Source organism: Mastomys coucha, unplaced genomic scaffold (genome assembly GCF_008632895.1).
Source record: "Mastomys coucha isolate ucsf_1 unplaced genomic scaffold, UCSF_Mcou_1 pScaffold5, whole genome shotgun sequence".
NCBI lineage: Eukaryota > Metazoa > Chordata > Mammalia > Rodentia > Muridae > Mastomys > Mastomys coucha.
In genome coordinates this window covers 97,864,253-97,888,044 of record NW_022196911.1, presented here as the reverse complement: position 1 = coordinate 97,888,044, position 23,792 = coordinate 97,864,253, and the positions used below count along the sequence as shown (strand labels likewise).

General features: G+C 47.7%; 1 long non-coding RNA gene across 1 annotated transcript in view; it reads right to left on the bottom strand.

Moving 5' to 3' along the window:
• Positions 1-208: 208 nt before the first annotated feature.
• LOC116076942 overlaps positions 209-23,792 on the bottom strand; it is a 29,136-nt gene continuing 5,552 nt past the window's right edge. The window contains exons 3-5 of the long non-coding RNA XR_004113139.1: positions 21,819-21,875; positions 21,188-21,335; positions 209-365 (exon numbers count right to left, since the gene is read on the bottom strand). This is a non-coding gene — a long non-coding RNA (uncharacterized LOC116076942). The remainder of the gene's footprint in view (positions 366-21,187; positions 21,336-21,818; positions 21,876-23,792) is intronic.

Genomic DNA, 23,792 nt, shown 5'->3' with positions numbered 1-23,792 from the left:
TGTGCACACCAACGCAGCTGGCATGACTTGGTATCCATGGTAACAAAAGAAGTGGCATGAAGGGCCGGGGTGGGCACTGTGGCTTTTCTAGGACCAAATGATGAGAACTGTTCTCTTGTCCAAATCCTTCTAGGTTTAATACAGCTTGCCCAAGAAACCTGGCAGCCTACTCTAGTGCCCCTGGTCCCCACCATGCTGGGTGAAAGAGAGCTGAAAGTACACACTGAGAGAAAGCCCCACTTCTTGAGAGTTAATTTCCTTCTTTGTTGATAACAGAGGAGGGAAGCCCCACTTGCTGGCAAAGTGGTGTCTGGTGTCGGCAGCCCGGTTTGGAGTAAGGCATGTCCCCTGCCTCCGGACAGATGCTGTAAGTGGGAGAATAGAGAACTCTAAATTCATTTTATTTTTGAGACAAGATCTCATGGAGGCCAGACTGGCTTTGAACTCACTATCTAGCCAAGACCTTGAACCTCTGATCCCCAGCCTCCACCTCTTGAGTTTGGGGATAACTGGTTTGCACTATCAGATTCTTGGATTAAACCCAGGGCTTCCTTCATGCTAGCCAGGCGCTCCATCAACCAAACTACACCTGCAGCTCAAGAGACAACCCTCCCCAGCCACCCCTCCCCAGCCACCCCTCCCCCCCTTGTCACCCCCTGCTGCCCCAGATGCTTTCCCAGGGGGATAATAAGGTATCATCCCTCCGGTAGCAACCCAGGCAGGTGGTTACCATACACCTACTGACCACCTGACAGGGAACACTCCCCCTGTTCATTTGACCTGGTAAACACAAAGAAACCCATGTTTCTGGATCCTTCTATGCCATCTGAGGGGACCAGAAGCTGCAGGCACTGTAGGTGCTGGGACAGAGGCGACTCTGGGTCTTGAATCGAGAGGGTTAACCGTAGGCTCTTGGCTTCATGGCTCTGTTCCAAAGGGTCTCCGTTAACACCAGAGGTCTCCTGCTATCTCACTCTCTTTAATAGATTTTTCCCATTGACGGCTCAGTTTATTGACTATCATTTCCTTTGCTGCGGGGGAGCTATTTTCTGGGTCACTGATCCAACCAACTTAAAAAGGGCTGCATTGATTGGGTTTTATTGGTGGTGACTTGCCCAGAGAGCGGCTGACTTGCTCCTACCTGCTAACAGCTCCTTTGTTTCCCCCTCCCAGCCCCCACCCACCCACCCTGTTGACTTATGGGGGGGCAGGGTGAGGACAAAGTTGAAGCACTTAGGTGGCCTTTATGGAGTAATGGGGAACTACTAGCTGCCTCATGCTCCCTACAGTAAAGTCCATTAAGAGAAAAGGAAGAGAGAAGCTTGCCCGAGCTTCAGGACGGACTCATTTGTTGAGTGAGCATTTACCCAGCACCTAATGTGGGGGCTTGTCACATATAATTCCTTAGTGACATTTACAGGTGGCAAACCTCCTGAATCCATCATTCATTTGATGCTACAGTGATAAATAAGACAATAATTGTTTTCACTTTATACACAAGAGATAGGTTAAAAAGAAGCCTGCCCAAAACCACACACACACACACACACACACACACACACACACACACACACACACACACGCATACACAAACATACACAAAGAGAACTTTTCAACTTCATTTATAGTACAGGTTTTTTTGTTTTGTTTTGTTTTTGCTCTTCCAGACATGGTTTCTCCGTGTAGCCCTGGCTGTCCTGGAACTCACTCCTGTAGACCAGGCTGGCCTCAAACTTAGAAATCCGCCTGCCTCTGCCTCCCAAGTGCTGGGACTAAAGGCGTGCGCCACCACTGCCCGGCTGAGTACTGGTTTTTCTATGCTGAGAGCTCAAGCAGCTAATGACAGGTTTGAGGCCACAGTCCTACTTATTGTAAGCAAGTGATAAGTTATATTTGTGCAGGGCCTGGGTCACTAGTAAGGCAAAGGGGGAAAGGGCCTAGAAGACCCACCGAGATCCTGGAGATAACCAAGCTAATCCCCTCCTCCTTATAGGCAGGGGGAGGGGGAAGGAGCTAGAGAGCGGGTCCAATGGTTAAGAGCACTCACTACTCTCCTAGAGGAGCTGGCTTCAGTTCCCAGCACCCACACGGCAGCTCACAACCACCTGTCACTCCACAGGATCTGACACTGCCTTCTGGCCTCCACAGATACCAGGCACACACATGGTGCATATACATACCCAGAAGCAAAGCGCTCACAATCTAAAATAAAAATAAATTGTTTTAAAGAAATAACTGGGGGGAAAAAATGAACCTCAGAAATGTAAAATAATGGGCTGGGGAATATTAGCTCCGAGGTCCAGTTCTTGTCTAGCGTGCATGAGGCCGTGCATGGAAAGAAAAAAGAGACTGAGAGAGGGGTGGGCTCAGGCTGGGGGGGTGGCTCCCTTGGTAGAAAGTTTGGGTAGCCATCACAAAGCCCTGGTTCCCATCCATCCTCAGGATACCATAAAAACAAGCACAGAGACAGATGCCTGCAGTCCTAGCACCTGGGAGGGGAGGTGGAGGCAGGATGATCAGAAGTTCAAATTCATCTTTGACTCCATAGATATGAGACCCTGTCAAAAGGAAGAGAGAGAGGGAAGAAGGAAGGAAGGAAGGAAAGAAGGAAGGAAGGAAGGAAGAGATGGGGAAAGGAACTATGTGTCCACGGTGTCCACGGTCAAACAGCATTCATATGCATGTTCATTCACTTATTAACATGTTGGTACTTGGAAACATTCCCCAGATCTTAAGTGCGGAGTGGAGTGTAGAGGAGCCATTCAGGAGCATTCATCTGTCCCCACCGCTTTGATCTTTATCAAGATCTTTATCACTTGTGGGACTTTTCCTCCCTCACCCTCCCACCCCAGCCTGCTAGCACAAGAACTGTAACCCACTGGGTCTCTCCACAGAGTTTTGCCTTGGTGGCCATACTGCGATGCCGGATGCACCTCCAGTCGCACCCTTCACCCTCATCCTGGGCAATATTAAAAGGACAGCCTCGGCTACCCGAGTCCTTCTGAAAGCACAGGGCCCCCGTGTGCAGACCAGGAATAGACTGCTGGCCTGCAGACAGGGGAGCATGAGTTAGGGGTGGTCCTTTGCCTCTTGTGGGGGTGGATACCTGTGTGATGACCTCAGCCTACGAGGAGTGAGTTGGGGAGGGTGGCACATGTCTGTGTGCATGCCTGAGGCCTGTAGAGTTCATCCTGGTCCTCCAGTTTGTGGGTTCATTTATTCACTCAGCAAGCTTCTGTTGGCCCAGCACCTCCTCTGTGGTGAGCATCGCCCTGGGACTTGGTGATTCACAGATGAGCAAGACACTCTCTTGCCTAGAAGAAACTTGTGGCTTTATGTGAGGGAGAATCACATGTACAAAGAATTTCAGCTTGTTGTACAAAGCACCACAATAAAGATACAGGGGGAGGGAAAGAGATGGAGGAAGGGAAAGAGGCCGAAGAGAGACCGGACGAGAAAGCAGCTAGAAACGCAAAAGCTAAACTGAGAACTCGAAGGGCTCACAGAGTGGGCCAACTGTGAGAAACATGCAGAGGCAAAGCTGATGTTTGCTGAACCAGAGAGCTCAAGTTCAAGGGAGGGGGAGAGGAACAAAGGCAGAGGGGGCAGCTGAGGACCGGAACTTAGGAAGTACAAGCAGTGAGAGTCTAAGCCTGGAGTGGAAACACAGAAATCAGACACGGTCAATTCTTTTGCATGGGAAGGCCCCACAACCAGGCCCTTACTCTTTGGGCCTCCAAAATGTCACACTGTGTGGGATGCCCTCGGTCTGTGGGAGAGACATTCTGCCTCGGGGATAGTGATGTCACTGCCTTTCAACCTCCATTCCTCTCTCTTCCTCAGCCCCCTCTAATGCAAAATTTGTGTTTCGTTCCATCTGAATGAGAGAATTAAATCATCCAGATTAAATAAATTAAGTGAATGTCTTCTCCCGGGCAGGAAGTTTGGCACATTTCAGAGAGAATTCCAGCAACCCATCCAGAAACCCATAGATGGTCTGAGAGGCGCCCGAATGAGCAACAGCTAAAAGGGTCTACCGGAATGGCCAGAACCCATTTCCCTGTCCTCACCTTCAACAGTCAGCAGGTACACTGTAAAAAACTGGGCTGCAGCTCATTAGAGCAGCTGAGACACTTGGATGCTTGTGACAGACACGAATCCTATATCTCTACAAGTCACCCTCCGCCTATGAAGTGCTACACTGAGCCCTCAGATCCCAGAGAAGTGCTACACCCAGACAAAGAGAGAGGGAGGCTTATGCCCTCCCCCTTTTAGATATTTATCTATTTTATGTATGTGAGTACGCCGTGGTTGCCTTCGGACACACCAGAAGAGGGCATTGGATCCCATTACAGATGGTTGTGAGCCACCATGTGGTTACTGGGAATTGAACTCAGGACTTCTAGAAAGATAGTCAGTGCTCTTAGCTGCTGAGCTATCTCTCCAGCCCCATTGTGGGCCCCCTTTTAAAGTGGCTTTCATACACACACATTGTGTGTATATATATATATACACACACATACACACACTTCACACATCATGTACACAGCATACTCGATGAGTACCTGTATCTACTATCTCTCCTCTCTCTCTCTCTCCCCATCCCCTCTCTCTCTTGCACACACACACACACACACAGCAATTTGTTCAAAATTTGGAATCCAAACTCAGGAAATCTAGGACAGCCTGTGATCTCCTGGATGACCCTGAATGAGCCACCCCACCCTCCTCCACCCCTGTGTCTCCTCTTTATCTCCACAGTGAAGTGAGAAAAAAACCAGGGTAGCTCTGGGGCTGGAGAGAGGATGGCTCAGCAGTTAAGAGCACTTGGTGCTCTTCCAGAGGCTCCAGAGTCAGTTTCTATCACTCACATGATGACGGCTCACCACCTTTAGTAACTCCAGTCCCAGGGGATCAGAAGCTTTCTTCTGTCCTCTTGGGGTAACCACATTCATGGCAGACATACATACATACATGTAAATTAAAAACAGAAATACTTTCCAAAGAAAATAGTGTAGCTCCTTTGAGTAGTTGCCATGTATCCAGCAGCACTCCGCTGAGACCAGAGCTCAACAAATTCTGGCTGCCACCTCCAAGCACACACCAACAGTTTGAGAAAACAGTCAAGAGAATAATCCTTCTCGACACATGAAATTTATATGAAATTTGAATGTCCGGATCCATAAATACAGATTTGCTGGAACGCAGCCATGTTCGTTCATCTGTGTCTATGGCCACTTCCAGAGGAGCTGTGACAGAGACCTCAAGACCCAAAGCCCTAGAATATTTACCTTCAGGCCCTCTGAAGAGAAAGTTTGCCGAGTCTTTTAAATGGTACTCTCAACCCCATGCCTAGCCTTGGGTACTTGGGTACTCTTTAACATTTACCCCCTCCCTCCCAGCTGACATAACAGAGGTAGCCTGACCTACTAGGAAACAGTATCAGGCAGGGTGACTCTGTGCTGCTCAAGTCCAGGACCTGCTCCCCTTCATGAGGCTTTAAGACAGTGTGCAGGGCAACATAGACCTGCACCCTGCAGAGAAGTCTGAAGTCCTGAGAGTGGTACCTCCATCACCACTGTGCAGCAGATGTCAGCAATCTCTACTCATCCTCAGACCAGAACTTTCTAACTCTTCCCCACAGCACGCCCAGTCCAAAGACCTCCTGGTATAATTAACAAATGGTTTTTATCTTCTTTTTTTCAAGGTGTTGTGCAACCCAGGCTGGCTTTTCTCTATATCGCTAAGGATGGCGTTGAATTTCTGATCTTCCTGTCTAACATCTCCCCAGGACTGGAATTACATGTGTGTGCCACCATGCTAGGTACATGCCACACTGTAGACCAAACCTGGGACTTCTTATATCCTAGGAAAGCACTCTACCAATTGAGCCCCAGTTCCAGCTCCTGGCAAGTAATATTTTTATAAAATTTTATAAAACTTTATCTTGGCAGGGAGGTGGCTGGGTTACCCTCTGTCTATATACAGCCCCATCTTGGCTTCATTTATACATGTACACATTGATTCACTTTATTCTCAAATTCTGTTTCTGTACCATAGTTCATAGCGTCTATTTGCTGAGCTCTTACAAAATGAGTAGTTATTTTTATTTACTAATAGATTCTTTTTTGTTTGTTTTTTCGAGACAGGGTTTCTCTGTGTAGCCCTGGCTGTCTTGGAACTCACTCTGTAGACCAGGCTGGCCTCAAACTTAGAAATCCGCCTGCCTCTGCCCTCAAGTGCTGGGATCAAAGGCGTGCGCCAGCACTCCCTGGAGTTAGTGGATTCTTTATTTACACAGACTATCATATCACTCATCTTCTGATTCCCTACTCTGTTCCCCTTCACCTTTCTGCCCTTTGCTTACCCTTTGAGGCATAGTGTGCGGACAGCAAGATAAGTAGTATACGGTTTCCATTTTATTTATTTTTAAAGTTTAACCTAGAGCTAGAGGTCCTCAGAGCACTTCACAGAGGACCAGGGTTTAGTTCTCAGCACGCATGTGATGATTCACAACCATCTGTAACTCCAATACTTGGATCCAGAGGACTCAACACCATCCTCTGGCCTCTGTGGGGACCAGGCACACAAGTATGGAACACAGATAACATGTGGGCAAAACACTCATCCACATAAAATAAAATATAAAGATCTTTTCCAAGTTTTCTGGTTTTATTTGTTTCCTTGTTTGTTTGGTTGGTTGGTTGATTGGTTGGTTTTGTTTTTCAAGACTGGGTTTCTCTGTGTAGTGAAGAGGTAAGTTCAGGACCTTTGGAAAATTCCACCAGGCACCCTTCCCTTCCTGGAAGAGACAGGTCAAAGAGCACATAGGCCAAAAGGGGGAGACTGATTAACCCCCTACTACCTCAATCCCTAAGGACCAATCAGTTTAAAGGGAGTACTGTTCTGCCAATCATATTGTACCTAGTTGCTGATGCTCTATTCTGCCCCTGGAAGCCTTATAAAAACTCACCAAACTGGCCACCACCTCTCCTTCTGGTGCATGACGACCCCAGCACGCTGGAACAATAAATTCCTCTTGCTTTTGCATCAGTCCCTGGCTCCTTGTCGTTCACTCAGAGGGTTCCTGGTAGCTAGGGCTTGTCAGAGTCTTACAGTAGCCCTGGCTGTCCTGGAACTCTCTCTGTAGACCAGCCTGGCTTTGAACTCAGAGATCTGCCTGCCACTGCCTCCTGAGTGCAGGGATTAAAGAGATGTGTCACCACTGCCTGGTTACATTTTTAATTTTTAAATATAATCACGTGTGTCTGCATGTGTTGGGGGGAGGGTGGGGGTGGTATGCACAGGTTTTAAGATGCCCACAGATGCCAGAAGAGGATGTCAACCCTCCTGGGGCTAGAATTATGAATGGTTGAGAGCCCCTGATGTGGGTGCTGGGCATCAAACTCAGGTCCAAAAGAGCAGCAAGAATTAATAACTACTGGGCTATATCCTCATACTGCTTTAAAGCTTGATGATTTTTATATCTGTCCTATTGGCCCTCTGTAACCTTGGGTTCCATATCTACAAACCCAGCCAACAACAGAATGAAGACATTACACTTTTTAAAATGTACCTGAACCAAACACGTGCTGACATTTTTTCTTGTTGTTGTCGTCTCCTAAGCAACAGCTTACATTGTATTAGACACTGAAAACTGAGTAAACTGAGGGTGGCTTAAAGGGTAAAAGGTGCACCTGAGCTCTGTCCCAACACTCTACCCCATGCTACACAGTGGATCATGGATATCCTCAGAGGACCCTGAAACAAATCCCAGGGCAGAGCTGTAAACATCTGTGTGCTCCACTTGGATTTAAAACAACAAAAAACAAAACAAACAAAAAACAAAATAAAACCCAGAGCAGGTCTAACACCAACATAGGTTATTTGTGTCTCTTCTCAGCCAATAAACTACCCTCCTTCCCCATTGGTTAAACTTGTCCCTTTGCTGTAGTTTTTCTGTGGGGGTGCTATGGGAGGAGGCGGTGAAACAACATCTCACGTAGCCCAGGCTAGTCTCCTACTCACTATGTAGCCAAAGCTGGTCACGAACCCACCAATCCTTGCCTCATCTCCCAATGTAACCCTGGGAATTTCTGCCATGTGCCACCATGCCCAGTTTGAATTTGTTCTAGAACTTTATCTATTTGACATCATAGCCAGCTCCTTCCCAGTTCATGTCTTGCCTCCCTCCATCAGCCCACCCAGGAGATGTTTCTATGTGGTCATGGGCAGCTGTAGTTTGTTCTTTTCAGCTACTGGGGCACCTCTGCACGAGGCTCTGCTTCACTTTCTGTGTTGCCAGCTGCATCTCAGAGCATCCAACTGCATGGCTGGTTCCCGTTCTAGGGAGGGTTCCTCCGCTGGCCAGCCACATCTTTGCCGCCTTATGGAAGCTGCCGTCCCTATTTCGCTGGGATGAATAGCTAGAAACAGAAATGCTGGGACATAGGAAACAGGCAGGCTGAGAGGGACAAGCTCCCGAAGCAGAAATGTCTGGGAGTGCAGGAGAGTCTGCTCCGGTGCTCCTCTCCTGACCTCACTCCCCTTCCCTGCCACCCCTCCAGGAAAACCTTTCAGGTTCTCTCCCGGCCCCACCCCCGCCCCCACCCCGTGCCCTCTTACAGGACCTGGCTAAGCGCTTAGCTTCCTGAACATGGCTGCCACCACAGCAGCCCGCACCATCCTGCTGCATTATAACGAGGATAATCAATGAACTGCTAACTCTATTGCCATAAAGGAGAGAACCCAACCTTATATAATTCTTTTTAATTGTTTTCTCACATTACAAGAGATTTTTTTTTCTTTTTGCTAAACTTATTCCACCATAAGTTATGTCGTTTAATTTCTCAAAGTGCTAATAATTAAATTGCTTCCTTCCTGCAGACAAAGTGCCTGCGCTGTCCTCCCTCCCCGGCACGGAGATTATAAAACGGAGTTGGCAGGAATACCTAAGAGGGGCGTCTTTTTGGCGGTAGGATTTGATAGGAAGCAGCTTTCTCAGAAGTCAGTATGTGGGACTCAGAATTTGGCTTGGGACTTCAAAGAGGCAGGAGGCCCAGCTGAGCCTGCCCACTAGCTCCAGGGGGTTATCATAATCACAGGGGAGGGGAAAGGGAAGGTTCTGAGATCAGAGTGGTGGTGAGGTGAAGTCCGGGGAGCTTGCAACACCCTGCTTCCCATCTTGGAAGGCTGTGGGGAAGCTGGAGTCCATCAGAGCAGCAGGGAATTAGATCCGATGGGGGAGGGGTGCTGATAGTGACAGCTGCTAACAGCAACTAGAATCTATTCATGGTGACACACGCCTTAATCCTAGCACTCACAGAGGCAGAGGCAGAGGCAGGTGGATTTCTGAGTTCAAGGCTAGCCTGGTCTACAGAGTGAGTTCCAGGATAGCCAAGGCTACAGAGAGGAACCCTGTCTCAAAAACAAAAACAAAAAAACCCCAAAACCCTATGTATGGCCCCTGTACTGACAGCCACTCTATGGTTTTACACACATACACAGTGTTAGGGCTATTTGACAGATGAGCAAACCCAGGCAAAGAAAGGTTAAGTCAAGCCAGAGAGGTAGCTCAGTGGGTGGAGGAGTCCAGGTGCAGGCCTATGAAGCTGAGTTCAATCCCTGATCCCACACTGGAAAAACCAGCTCTCAAGAGATAGCCTCTGACCTCTGCACATGCTCACACACACACACCACACACACACACACACACACACACACACACACACACACACACACAAATAAATACAGTTTTAAAATTTTTAAAGAAAGAAGGTTAAGTCATGAGTGTGTTGTGGGTCATCCCAGCACCTGAGACACAGAAGTGGAAACACCAAGCATTTTGGGCCAGCCTGGGCTGTAGATGGAGACCTTATCTCAAAAGCCTCTTTCTTCTCTCTCTCTCTCTCTCTGCACACACTCTTTCTTTCCCTTTCTTCCCCCTCCTCTCTCTCCCTTACTATGGAGAATTCCCTGACCCCCTTTTTTTGGGCCAGTGAACTTGCCTGCCCAAGAGCAGCTTCCCAGTAAACCTCCATTAAATTAAAAAAAAAAAAAAAGTCAAAAATGGAGTCTGGGCTCAGTCAATAAAGTGGTTTGCCACACAACCAGGGCTATGCAGAGAAACCCTGACTCGAAAAGAAAAAAACAAAAAAACAATAAAATGGTTTGCCACATAAGCATGTGAATCTGGGTTCCGTAGTTAGGACCTGTGTAAAAGATCAGGCACAGTGGCATACACTTGTAATCCCAATACTGGGGAGATGCAGACTGGCAACAGATCCCTGGGGGGCTCTGCCTAGCCTATTTGCCATCTCCACACCAGTGAGAGACCATGTCCCAAAAACCAAGACAGATGGTGACTGAAGAACAAACTCTGACATTGTCCTCTGGTCTCCATACTCGTGTACACACACATGAAACTATATACACACACACATGCACATACACACAAAGTTAAAAGGGAAGGAAGGAAGAAGGAAGGAGAAAAAGGAAGGAAGAAAGAAGGAAGGGAGGAAGGAAGGCAAGCTAACTTAGTGACACAGCAAAAATTTACCCTCCAGAACCCAAGTTTTCAACAGCAACACAATCATGCCTTGGCCATCTGTCTGGGTTGAACGATGATGTCAAATCTATGTGCCAAAAGGGGAAAGATACTGGCCTGGGGACAGGATCATGGATGAGCTATTCTTGCTGTTTCCAAATCCCTCCTCCTGGTCTCTCCATCCTAGGGTCTGATCCCACAGGAGCTGCCCTTCCCACCCAGTGACTTCCAGAGTCTTACTCTACAAGATGCTCACATCCCTCAGCCCCATCCTTAGCAATCCCAAGAGTCTCTGCCCTTTGATTTCCTTCCTGCCTCTTGCACCTCTGCAACCATGGCTGCTGCTCTTTTTCAGGCCTGGAACTGTCCCCTTGTCACTGGTGTCACTCCTTCCAACCCACACATCCTAATTGAAAAACACCCTTCCCTGAATCCCAAAGTAGAGTCCCCTGTCACAGCTGCTGCAGCTCCTCCAGAACATCTGGGACACACACGTCTTTCAGCTCTGGTCAGTGGGGCTGAGGGAAGGGTGGTCTCTCCACATTCCCCTCTTGTGACTTACCAGCTCCATGACTCCGGGGACATTTTATAGTTTCTCTGAACACGTTGATTCGGGAATAAATGAGTAGCATGTGTAAAACGTTTTGACCGAGTGCTGAAAGAGAGCTTTGCTGCTGTGACCGACTGTCATTCTGATTTCCTAACAATACCTGCAGATGCTCAATAAAGTTGTAAGAGAAGGGGCTGGGGGGGGGGGGGGGGCGGCTTAGAGTTTAGGAGCATTGGCTGCTCTTCCAGACATTCAAGTCCCAGCACCCAAAGGGTGGCTCCCAACCATCTGTGACTCCAGTTCCAGGGAATCAGATCCCTTCTTCTGGCCTCTGCCTTCACCAGGCACGTACATGGTGCATATACATACACGCACGCAGCAGGCAAAACACTCATCCACATAAAATAAACAGAATCTTTCAAAATAAAGTGATGCTGGGGTTGGGGGTGGTAGCGCACACCTTTAGTCCCAGCATTTGGAAGGCAGAGGCAGGTGGTTTTCTGTGTGTTTGAGGCCAGCCTGGAGTGGTGGTGCATGCCTTTAATCCCAGCACTTGGGAGGTAGAGGCAGGCAGATTTCTGAGTTCGAGTTCTGGTATACAGAGTGAGCGCCAGGAAAGCCAGGGCTACACAGAGAAACCCTGTCTCAGAACAACAACAACAACAACAACAACAAAAAGACAGTTGAGGCCAGCCCGGTCTACGAAGTGAGTTCTGGGACAGCCAAGGCTACACAGAGAAACCCTCTCTCAGTATAAAAACAAACCAACCAACATAGATGACAGATAGATAGATAGATAGATAGATAGACAGACAGACAAATAGGGGACGTAACTCAACTGGTCAGTACTTGCCAAGCATATGTGAAGCCTTGGGTTTAATCCCCAGCACCACAGAAGCTAGCCGTGTGTCACAGTCAGACCTACATGAGACCCTGTCTCAAAAAAAAAAAAAAAAGTGCTGCCCATTTTGTACCCAGTCACTCTGTTGCTCCTCTAAGCTGAGAAAATAAGTTGTGCATCACCTGGAGGGAGCCACAGGACCGTAAACCACCAAGCTCTCCCCTTCCCCATCCCCATCCCCAAGGAGACTCCTAGTGCCAGCAGAACACACCCCTATCAATGACACCTCTGCACTAGGTCATGGCCCAAAGTCTCCATCCTTGGCAGAGACTTGCAGAGGTCAAGTGAGATGATGGCACGCAGAACTGCTCGACCTCCAGAAATCCAAGGCAGCTAAGCACAGGGGCCACCGAGCGGCTTGCACCAGAGTAGCAGCGCCTCTTCCGGGAGTGGGCATGGCTTCCTCCACCCTCCAATTGACACGCCCATCCCCCCAGGTGGCCTCTGGTACCTCATACTTGAATTAGGAAAAATGTTATTAGTAAACAGGATTCTGCCAGGCCCACCCACCTCCCTGACTAAACAGGAAGCACCTGGCAGGTAGAGGCCTGCTTTACATCCCTGTGGACAATCTTTCTTCCCTGACACCCACTCACTCTGTCCTCCACCCACAAGTATTCATTATACACTGATGTAGATGCCAAGAACCCAGGCTGGAGGCCTGAGGCTTATCCTTTGTTTTCTTTTATTTTTTTTAGCATTCTAAAAGAGAGAGAGAGAGAGAAAGAGAGAGGGAGGGAGGAAGGGAAAGAGAGAGAGAGAGAGAAAGAGAGAGAGAGAGAGAGAGAGAGAGAGTCTATTGCTCTCCACCTTATTTTTTTAAGACAGAGTCTTTCACCAAACCTGGTATTCACCAGCTGGCTAGATTGGTGAGCTAGTGAGTACCAGTCGTCCTCTTCCCAGAGACGGGCTTAAGAGTGCTCCCTGGGGATCTGAACTCAGGTCTTCATGCTCATTCAGCAATTATTTTACCCACTTGGCCCCTCTCCCTAACCCTGAGGCTCATCCGTTTTGTGGCACTGAATCTCCAACTAGAGTTCCCAACAAACGCTTGCTTCACTGCCTCCTGGAAGACAGCAGAAGTCCAGCCATGGCTAGTAAGGAGAACCAGGTGTGCATCTGTGAAGAGAAATGATTCATCTTGCTCTTCCCTTACTAACAGTGTTTGAGGACCCATGGGGCAATCACAAGCTGGACCTGGAATCTCAGGTAGGACCCAGCACAGACTGCACTCAAGAAAATACTGCTCTTCAGGCTGGTAAGATGGTTCAGCAGGTAAGAGCTCTGACTGCTCTTCCAAAGGTCCTGAGTTCAAATCCCAGCAACCACATGGTGGCTCACAACCACCCATAATGAGATCTGACGTCCTCTTCCGGTGTGTCTGAAGACAGCTACAGTGTACATATTTATAATATAATAAATCTTTAAAAAAAAAAAAAACAAAGAAAATACTGCTGCCTGAGTTCTGGGACAATATCCTAAGCCACTGATAAAGCTAGGTAAGAAGACCTGGAGTTTCTCTCTCTGCACTATAGCCAGCAAACAAATGAGAGATCACAAAGATGAGATGCCTCAGAGAAACTCCTTAGACAGGCATCCCAAAGGTTTCCAAGTCCTGTCTCCTCTCTCCCTTCGTCCCTTCCATACCTCCCTGGAGTCTTCCCTTTTCTTTCTGCGTATCAGCCTTGGGTCTTTGGTCCTGATGATATTTCCTCAGGCTGGGATAACTTGCCCCTGTCCCCACTCCAGTCTGTTCTACCTCAATGCCCAAGCCATTGCCACCTTTCTGTCTCTCTCAGGCTTCCCTAGTCAGTGTTCCCTAGTCAACACTTAGGCTTCTAAAATCATATCCCTCTGGTTGGTAGGTCGGTTGAGTTCCTCCCCAGCTGGGTGGCTTCAGGCAAGTTCCCTCCCTAAATCTTGTTTGTTTAGTTTGGTTTGGTTTTTATAATCATTGAAAAATATAGTGGCATAGTGGTGCATGCCTTGTAATCCCAGCACTCTGGAGGCTGAGCCAAGAAGAGCAAGAGGTGAAGGCCAGTTTGAATATGAATGGCCCCCATAGGCTCAGATGTCAGTGTTTAGTTGCCAAGGAATGGGACTCTTTGAAAGGATTAGAAGGTATGGCCTTGGAGGAAGTGTGTCACTGGGGGTCGTGGCCTTTGAGGTTTCTTTTTTTTTTTTTTTAAAGATTCATTTATTATATGTAAGTATACTATAGTTGTCTTCAGAAATACCAGAAGAGAGCATCAGATCTCATTACAGAGGGTTGTGAGCCACCATGTAGTTGCTGGGATTTGAACTCAGGATCTGTGGAAGAGCAATCATTGCTCTTAACCGCTAAGCCATCTCTCCAGCCCCGCCTTTGAGGTTTCAAATGCCTATGTGAAATGCAACTTCTCTCTCCCTCTCTCTCCGTTCTTCTCCCCCTCTCCCTCTCTGCCAGTGGATCAGGATGTAGCTCTCAGCTATTGCTCCAGCACCCACGTTCATGCCACCATGCTTCCTGCCATGATGATAATGGACTGAACCTCTGAAAACTGTAAGCCAGCCCCAATTAAATGCTTTCCTTTACAAGAGTTGCCTTGGTCATGGTGCCTTTTCACAACAATAGAACCATGACTAAGACAGCCACCTACGCTACTCAAGACACTGTCTCTAAAAAAACCTAAAAGAAAGAAGGAGAAAGACAGAAAGGGTCAGGAAAGGAAGGAGGGAGAGGAGAGAGGAAGCAAGCTCCGCTGAGGAAATTGCTCAGTCAGCAAAAAGTTTGATTCCCAGAAGCCATGTAAAAAAAAGGCAAGTGTGGTGATGCATGCTTGCAATCCCAGGGCTGGGGAAGAAAAGACAGGGGTACCTTGGCGTCTCGCTGGCCTGGCCGATTTGGCCTGCTGGGCAAGTTCTAGACCAGTGAAAGACCCTGATTCAAAAAAAAAAAAAAAAAAAAAAAAAAAAAAAAAAGGAAAGACACTTGGGAGGCAGAGGCAGATGGATTTCTGAGTTCGAGGCCAGTCTGGTCTGCAGAGTGAGTTCCAGGACAGCCAGGACTACACAGAGAAACCCTGTCTCGGAAAAAAAAAAAAAAAGAAGAAGAAGAAGAAAGGAAGAAAGGAAGGTTGATAGTGACTGAGGGATGACACCAAACATTGTCCTCTGGTCTCTAATGATCACCCAGTGGCATTGCCAGCTCTTGGGTTCTTCTTGATCCCTTCATGCCAAAGTGTTCACAGACCACAGCCATGAGTGTGTCAGCATGGAAGAAGTTCTGGTTTGATCTGGAGATCCACGGCGGCCTGTATATGAGTCAGGCCATCTTAGGGTGGAGTCCCAAGAAACTGAACAGTGCTCCCTCCAGGAAGGCACATCGAAGCCTCAAGAACAGAAATGAGAGAGATGGTTAAGATGTCGGTGGAGGGCCAATGAGACGGGTCAGCAGAGAAGGCTGTTACTTAGGAGTCTGGAGGTGGGTTCGTTTGTTGTGCCAGCCCAAAAAAAGAAAAAAGAAAAAAAGAAAAGGTTAAAAACAAAACAAAACTAAGAGCAGGGAAGAGTCCACCCCATTGCATGACTTTTGAGTTTGGTTCCACATGGATGTCACACCTACTCCGGAAATGGTTTGCACGTGCAACTTTAAGCACAAAATGAGATACAAAGTCAGTAGCATCTGTTTTCAACTCTGCTAGGACAAGAAAAACAAAGGTCTGGCTACCAAAAGGACAGAAGGGAAAGTAGGAAAGTGACCACGGGCGGGGGGGAGGGTTGGGGGGGGCACTATAGAAGCCAGAGAGAACTGTCAGGGCATGATTAGCATCTCCAAGGAGGTGGGGAGAATGGGGGTGGAGTCTGAGCAGCAGAGGGGACCACTTTTTAAAAAGTGTCTTTGAGATAGTTTCATGCCACCCAGGCTGGCCTTGAAGTTGCTGTGTATTTGAGGCTGGTCTTGAACTAATGATCTTCCCAAACTTCTGAATGTTGGGATCAGGGATGTGTACCACCAAGCCCAGTGAGAGCGGTGCTGAGGCTGGATCAGGCACTGGGGACAGCAGACAGCGCTGTGGGTATGCAGTCGACCACTTGAGCTGTTTATACATCCCCAAGAAAGAGGCAGCCTTGGAAAGAACAATCCTGGCAATTCCAGGGAATTGGAGCAGCAGAGAGAACCATGCGCTCTGGTTGTGTTTATTTTGGCTGCTCATCCATCCATTATGGGGACTTCAGGGTCCCCAACCTGAGCCTCTCAGTTTCTTTGTCAGACAGACAGACAGACAGATCTGGAAGTAGCAATCGTGCTTTTGCTTTGATGGCAGCAACCTTCTGCAAAAAGTGCATAAAATGGATTTCTTTTAGCAGTAGTAAAAACCAAACTGAAAATCAGATTTATCATTTTAATTAAATATACTTTACACTCTCAATTTTTTTTTTTGAGAGCAAAATGCTTCCCCCCTCCCTGTCAGCATTCCCTTTGTGGGAGGCATTCATGTCTGCTGCACAATTTAAGAAAATATCAAAGTACCCCCTAAGAGGAATCACAATTAACAGGACCTTAACATGTATTCTTTAGCAGGGAAGTGAGACTGACTTGTAGGAGGGAAAAAGAAATTGGGAATATCAAGCACGTGAGGGTTAAGCAGGGTCAAGGTATTTAAAGACTGGGAATCAGGTCAAACTGGACAGCATAGTGAGATTCTGTCTCTAAAAATAATTTAGAAAATTAAACCACAAAGCTGTGGGGTGTTTTTTGTTTTGTTCTGTTTTGTTTTTTGTGGTTGTTGTTTAAATTTTGCTATTGCCAGACTGGGTTTGTAGCTTGATTGATAGGTTTCTCCAGCATGCATGAGGCCCAGGGTTTGACACAATCCCCTCCCCCCCACAGAAACTGGGTGTCACTTGGGCCTATAATAGCACACTCAGGAGGTAGAGACAGAAGAATCAGAAGTTCAAGGCTGAGGGCTAGAGAGATGCTTCAGCAGTTAAGAGCACTGGCTGCTCTTCCAGAGGACCTGGGGTTCATTATTAGTACCCACACAGTGGTTCACAACACCTCTACTTCCAGTTTCAGAGAATTCAGTGTCCTCTTCAAGCCTCCATGGGTACTGTGCTCACACAAAGCAAAGACATACATGCAGATATACACATTAAGTTAAATTTAAGTTTAAAAAACAATATTTAGTTGAGTGGGCACTCAGAAGGCAGAGGCAAGTAGATCTCTGGGAGTGAGTTCAAGACCAGCCTGGTTTATAAAACAAGTCTAGCACAGCCAGAGTTACACAGAGAAACCCTGTCTCAAATAAACAAACAGACAAATGAACAAAGAGAAAGAAAGAAAGGAAAAAAGAAAGAAAAAAAGAAAGAAAGAAAAGATAATATTGCCGGGCAGTGGTGGCACACACCTTTAATCCCAGCACCTAGGAGGCAGAGGCAGGCGGATTTCTGAGTTCGAGGCCAGCCTGGTCTACAGAGTGAGTTCCAGGACAGCCAGGGCTACACAGAGAAACCCTGTCTCAAAAAAACAAAACTAAATAAATTAATAATAATAATAATAATAATAATAATAATAATATTTAGCCAATTTTTTTTAAGTTCAGGTTTATCCCTCAACATATACCTACTTCAAGGCTAACCTCTGCTGCTTGAGACCCTATCTCAAGGCCAGCCTGGGCTGCTTGAGACCCTATCTCAAGGCCAGCCTGGGCTGCTTGAGACCCTATCTCAAAAACAAGACAAATAACAATAAGAAACAACCTGCAGGTAGGATTCGCTACCAGCTTAGAATCCCTAACTTTGGAGGATGAGACATAGACCCTGGTGGTCTGAAAATGAGAATTTCCAAGAGAGAAGAGAGAGTCCCCTCTCCCACTGAAGGTGGCACAAGGATAATTGCTCTCTGAAGTTCTGAGTGCTCAGCTATAATGTGGAAGCCCACATAGCCACTGTACAGGGCACAGGGGAAATGACACAAGATGACACAGCTAGAAAGGCTTAGGAGGACAGCGACGTTTAAAGCTCACGTATGATTGAACACCTTATTTTGGAATGTCAGACTAAAGTCATGAACACCAGATCTCTACCCGGCTAGGTATTGTGCCCTCTCCAAGTCTAGCCTGTGCATCCTCCTGATGTTCTCCTCCACCCAGGTCCCCAAGGAGTGACCAAGAGATTAGCTCTGCCCCAAACTGCAAACCAACAACCATTGCTATAAACTGCCTGATGAATCTAGGCTTGGGTGGCCAGTGGGACAAATAGGAAATCAATTGGCAGCTGCAGTCAGCTCTGTAGGAGATGCCCTATAATAGGAGAAGCTAGAAATAACAAGAAGAAAGACTTTCTGTTGGGGGGAGAAGCAAATCAAAGCAGAACAAACAAACAAATAAAAACTCTGAAAGTAAAAGCTGGGGCAGGAGACACAGCTCGGTGGACACAGAGCTTGAGCGACCTGGGATCCAGAGCTAAAAACTGGATGTGGTGGTACACCTGCAAGCCCCACACTCTGAAGATGGAGAGGCAAGAGGATGAGAAACTCAAGGTCACTAGGCGGTGGTGGCATACACCTTTAATCCCAGCACTTGGGAGGCAGAGGAAGGCAGTTTTCTGAGTTCGAGGCCAGCCTGGTCTACAGAGTGAGTTCCAGGACAGCCAGGGCTACACAGAGAAACCCTGACTCAAAAAACCAAAAAAAAAAAAAAAATTCAAGGTCATCCTCAATTGCATTGTGGGTTTAAGTTAAGGCTAGCCTGGGATACATCAACTTAACTATTTTTAATTAATTTTTTAAAAGGACACGGACACACACACATACACACACACACATACACACACACACACACACACACCACTATTCCCTCAAAAAAAAAAAAAAAAAACAGTTTCCAGGAATAGTTCCCAGGTTTTGCCAGCCCAGGAGTTCCCTAGCCCTGCCTTAGCTGACTGAGCATATAGTTGTCCATTATTTCTGACAAGAACAAATATAGACACTCTCAGGGAGCTGGGGAGGGACTAAGTGGAAAAAACGATGCTTAATGTGAGGAGAGAAACTGCCTTCCCTCAGCAGAGCCCCGCCCAGCAGGAGCCACGGCCTCTCATAATTCAAGTCCACACTTAATTAAAAAGGGGAGCATCCTGCACTCTGGCCAACTGGCTCCAATTCCATTCTCATTTTTCAGACTGCCAGCGTTTGTCCGTTTGTCTCTCTCTCCAGCCAAAGGGGGAAAAATTTCAAAGCAAACCAAACCAAACAAAAACCTTGTCTCCTGCAGTTTTCTGGGAGGGTGTGTCTGTGAATGGCGGCTCTCCTAGAGACAGAGAGGTGGAGATCTAAATGCACAGGGAGAGACAGAACAGAGCCAAAAACTAAGAAGAGCTTTGCGTGTTCAAGGGAGTTCTGAGCTGCTGCAGGCAGGGAGTGTGGAAAGCTGGAGTCACCAGTGCCTTCTAAAAATAGAAACTGCTTGCCTCTGGCCCCACTGGTCTGGGTCCTCAGAGCTCAGGCTCACACCCTCCTCAGGAGACAGTGTTTCAAAGAAAAGGAGCACAACTCACATTCCGATCTGTTTACAAATATTAAAATGGGGGCCATCGAGACCGTGCATCAGGTTGAGGCGCTTGCTGGCCCCAGCCTGACCACCTGAGTTTGATACCTGGGACCCACACGGTGGAAGGAACAAGGAAGAGGGCCTACCGACTCTCCTTTATCCTCCACACGCCTACGAAGCAAGCATGTGCCTCCAGATAAATAAAGAAATGCAACTAACAATTTTAAAATATTAAAATGTGGGGTCTTCTAAATGGCTCAAGGGGTAAAGACTGTGCTGCGTAGCATGAGGATCAGAATTCAGATCTGCAATACTCATGGATAAGCCAGATGGGCATAGCAGCCTGTCTATAATCCCAGTGTGAGGGAAGTAAAACCAGGGGAGCCCCTGGACAAGTTGGCTGGCTATACTAGCCAATCTGGCAAGCTCCAAGTTCAGCCAGTGACGCTGCTTCAGCAAATAAGATGTAGAGGGATCAAGGAAAGGGATCACCCATCTTAACTTTAGACCTCTGAATTTACAGACACATGTGCACAGATATCCGTACATGTGTGTCTGCACATATGCAAACATACACACGCGCACAAGAGCACAAGCACACACACGGGCACACATAAACACACAAAATACACACAGAAAAGAGAAAGTTTAAAATACTGCTCACCTTTTTTTATTTCCCCTGTGTGTGTGTGTGTATGTGTGGTGTGTCTGTTTGTGTGTATGTGTGTATGCTCATGGATGCCCATGTGTAGAAGTCAAAGGACTACTTTAGGGGTTGGTTCTCTTTCAGCCATGTGAGTTCTAGGCAGGGTCAAGTCCCAGGCTTGGCAGCACACACATCTGTCTGCTAAGCCATCTCACCTAGGCACTTACTAGATTTGCAAGTATGAAGTATAGGTCCGCAAATTGTGAATCCCCATTGCCGCAGAGCCCTTAGATCAGATGCTCTTTGGGATTGGCTCAGACTCATCCAATGAGCCCAGTGACCATGCTCATCACTCTGCTCATGGGAACACTGCAATTGTCCCTCACAGATGATATGGGGTGTCGCCAGGGAACCACATCACACTAGAGGGAGACTGCTGCCACGGGAGTCCTTTGAGTTCCTCCTGATTTCATGGAGGCTCTTGAGGCTACCTAGGCCCTGCATCAGCCCCGGATGGTCAGAGTCCTCATCTGCAGGACTTGTGTTCAGGGACTGCCAGCCTCTACCAGGGAGCCCCAAGGATTGGGTTAGACTTTACTCATGCCCCTCCTTTGGGCCCATTATATCTTCTGCTAACCGTCTAGACAGCCCTTGTTTAGTGAAGTTTCAAGAGAGGATTCATCTGGACAGAGTATACACCTGTGACCTCAGTACTCAGACGGAGTCAGAAAGAGCCAGATGCTACACAGTGAGTTTGAAACCTGCCAGAGCAATAGGAGATGGGGGATGGCGGAGGTGGGGTGGGGGATGGGGGATGTCATGACGCGGACAACACTCATGGATAACACACACACTCAGGCTAGTGGAAGGTAAACTGGAACAAGGGAAGCAGCTTACCCCCCCCCCCCAAGCATAGTAGAGTGACACATCCTTTCTTAGCAAATTGAAGATACGGAGATAAAAGACCCAAGGGCCACGTTTCTAACCTCAAGAGTGGGAATGGGCAATTACAGACCTGCTCTGTGGTGACCCGGATAAAAGCCATAGACTCTGTCTTCAGGGAGGTGAACGCTGGAGCACACACACACTGATGCAGGTCATTAGTTTCCTGAGGCACACACACTCCATTCACGGCATGCAGGAGGGTCTGGAACCCCTGCAGTCTGAAGGAACCAAAGAGAAATTGGGCCAGTGAAAAAAAGATGAGAAGAAGTGTAAGAGGGACATGGAGTGTTTGTTTGCTTCGGTTTGGTTTGATTTGTTTGTTTAGTGGTACTGACCCATCACCAGCTCATAGAATGGATCTAACATCCCCTGCCACCACCCCAGACCTTGCACTCTGGTTCATTCTCCTGGATGAGAAAGCTTCAGCCTGGGAGACACCCAAGGGATCCTATTTGTCTTACCCCTGGGCCTTAGGTAGCTGTCTCATCATATTACCCTCTGAGTTCCCCCTTTGAGTGCCTGAAACTCTGCTCTTCAAGTTCTGCCAAAGCCAGGCCTAAAAACATCTCTGTCCCTGCAGACAGTCAGGCTGGACATGTTACCCACAGAATGTTCTTGGCTAACACAACCCAAGGACCAAATCCAGACCCCCCGTCATTCATTCCCCTAAGCCCATGTGGGTCAGGTGTGGTGTTGCTCACCTGTAATTCCAGCACTCCAGGAAGACAAGTTCAGCCTGGGAGACTGAGGATCTGACCCTGTTTCAAAAGACCAAGTGGTAAGTTGACAGAGGCAGGAGGATCAACATTTTAAGGCCATTCTCAGTTACATAGGAATTCTGGATCAGACTGAGTTGTATGAGACTCTGTCTCAAAAAGATGGAAGGAAGGAAGGAAGGAAGGAAGGAAAGAAGGAAGGAAGGAAGGAAGGAAGGAAAGGAGCCACAACAAAACATGGGCTGAGAGATGGCTCATCAATTTAGAGCACTTGCTGCTTTTCCAGAGGACCTGAATTCAGTTCCCAGCACTTTTATCAGATGGCTCATAACTGGCTGTTACCTGCAGCTTCAGGAAATCCAATGCCTCTGGCCTCTGTAGGTACCCACACATACCTACACATACACATAAATAAAAATAAAATATAAAATAAATAAATAGTGCAAAATAAGAAAAACTGTTATAAAAGCCATGTGGGAAGAGTCCTGCCTCCTTGATGGCTCCAGAGCCAGCTTGCTGTTACATTCAGGCTTTCTTTCTTCCAAGCCTGTACCAGGGTCTCCCAGCTCCCAGGGCAAACTGTGTGCTCCCTTTGTATAAAAATTTACATATCTAAAGTCCACATTTGCATTTTATAATTTAAACTCCTAGGAAACAGGTTAGAGTCCAGCCCCCCAATCTACTGGAGAAAGAGAATATTTACCTGCCCAACTTCTCCCAGAGCTGTATTGGAGGAATCAGGAAGCACATGGAATTATAAAAGAGCAGTGAGCAGCCTACTTCTTGGGGGATGCTGGGATAGGTCGGGTCAGGTTTAGGAGTGTCCTCTGAGAGACCTCATTTGCTCCTTAAAGGAACACTCTTTGGAGTACCCTCAGTCTGTGGGTCGGGAGGGTGTTTGGGATTAGTGTACATCTGGAAGGCCTCTATTGTCACCTTTTGTAAAATGAAGTGAGGGGGGCAGGGGGCAGGAACTGATGAAAAGCATGCATACAAGGTTGGATCCTTCAATGTCACTTAACCCACACCGTGCGTGAGTCCCAGTGCACACCTCCAGCCTCTCTCTTCCTTCCTCTGCTTAACTACTTTGGGCCCCATTAGAGAAGAGGCCCTGATGCTCCCTTTGGAAATGTCACTGATGGTCATCTGAGTGTTCAGTCCGAGGCCAGAGCAAGTGCGGCAGCTGTAGCTGCAGCTGCAGCTGGTTCTCTCACTGGGTCTGTGGGTTGAGCCAGAGATAGGGAGGTAGGCTTCTTTGGTCTCTGCCAGACCTAGGAAGCAGAAGAAATATTGGCTAGCTAGGGCTCTCCAGAGAAGTGGAGGAGCTCAGAATCAGACAGGCAGCCCTGGACAGGCCCTGACTGGAGCACCCAGTGCCCACTCAGGGACCCACCTGAACCTTCATGGAGACCACATCAGAGATCTTTTCTTAGAACTGCCTGCCTTCCTCCTCCACTTCTCCTGGCCTAGGAACTCACACCCCTCCCTAAACTGGCTCCATCTGCCCCAAGCTGGGATTTGCTTGGGCTTGCCTCTCCTTCCTTGGGCAGGGTGCCTGCAAAAACTCCATTACTTAGCTTTTTATTGTAGCTGTTCACCTGACAGGCATTTTGTGCAACTCTTGAGTGTGAGTGAGGCTCAAAGAAGGAGTCCTCCTCTGGGCCCTGCAGAGCTCCCTGTAACTATATAGGGATTTCCCTAACAGGAAAGATAATGAAAGATACCTCATCATATATATGGACTGACGGACCTAGGCTCTCATGAAAGGGAAGATCCCTAGAAGAGATCAGCGGCAGGTTCAAGCTTTATGGAACAGTTTGGCAGATAAAGGGGAGGAGTTGATGCTGCAGAATGAGCCCAATTCAGGTGCCAGGGAGTTAATGTTCTTGTCCCAGCTCTGACTCCTACAGGTTGAAAGAGAGTGCGTGTACCCTTTCCTTCTCAGATCCTCCACTGCCT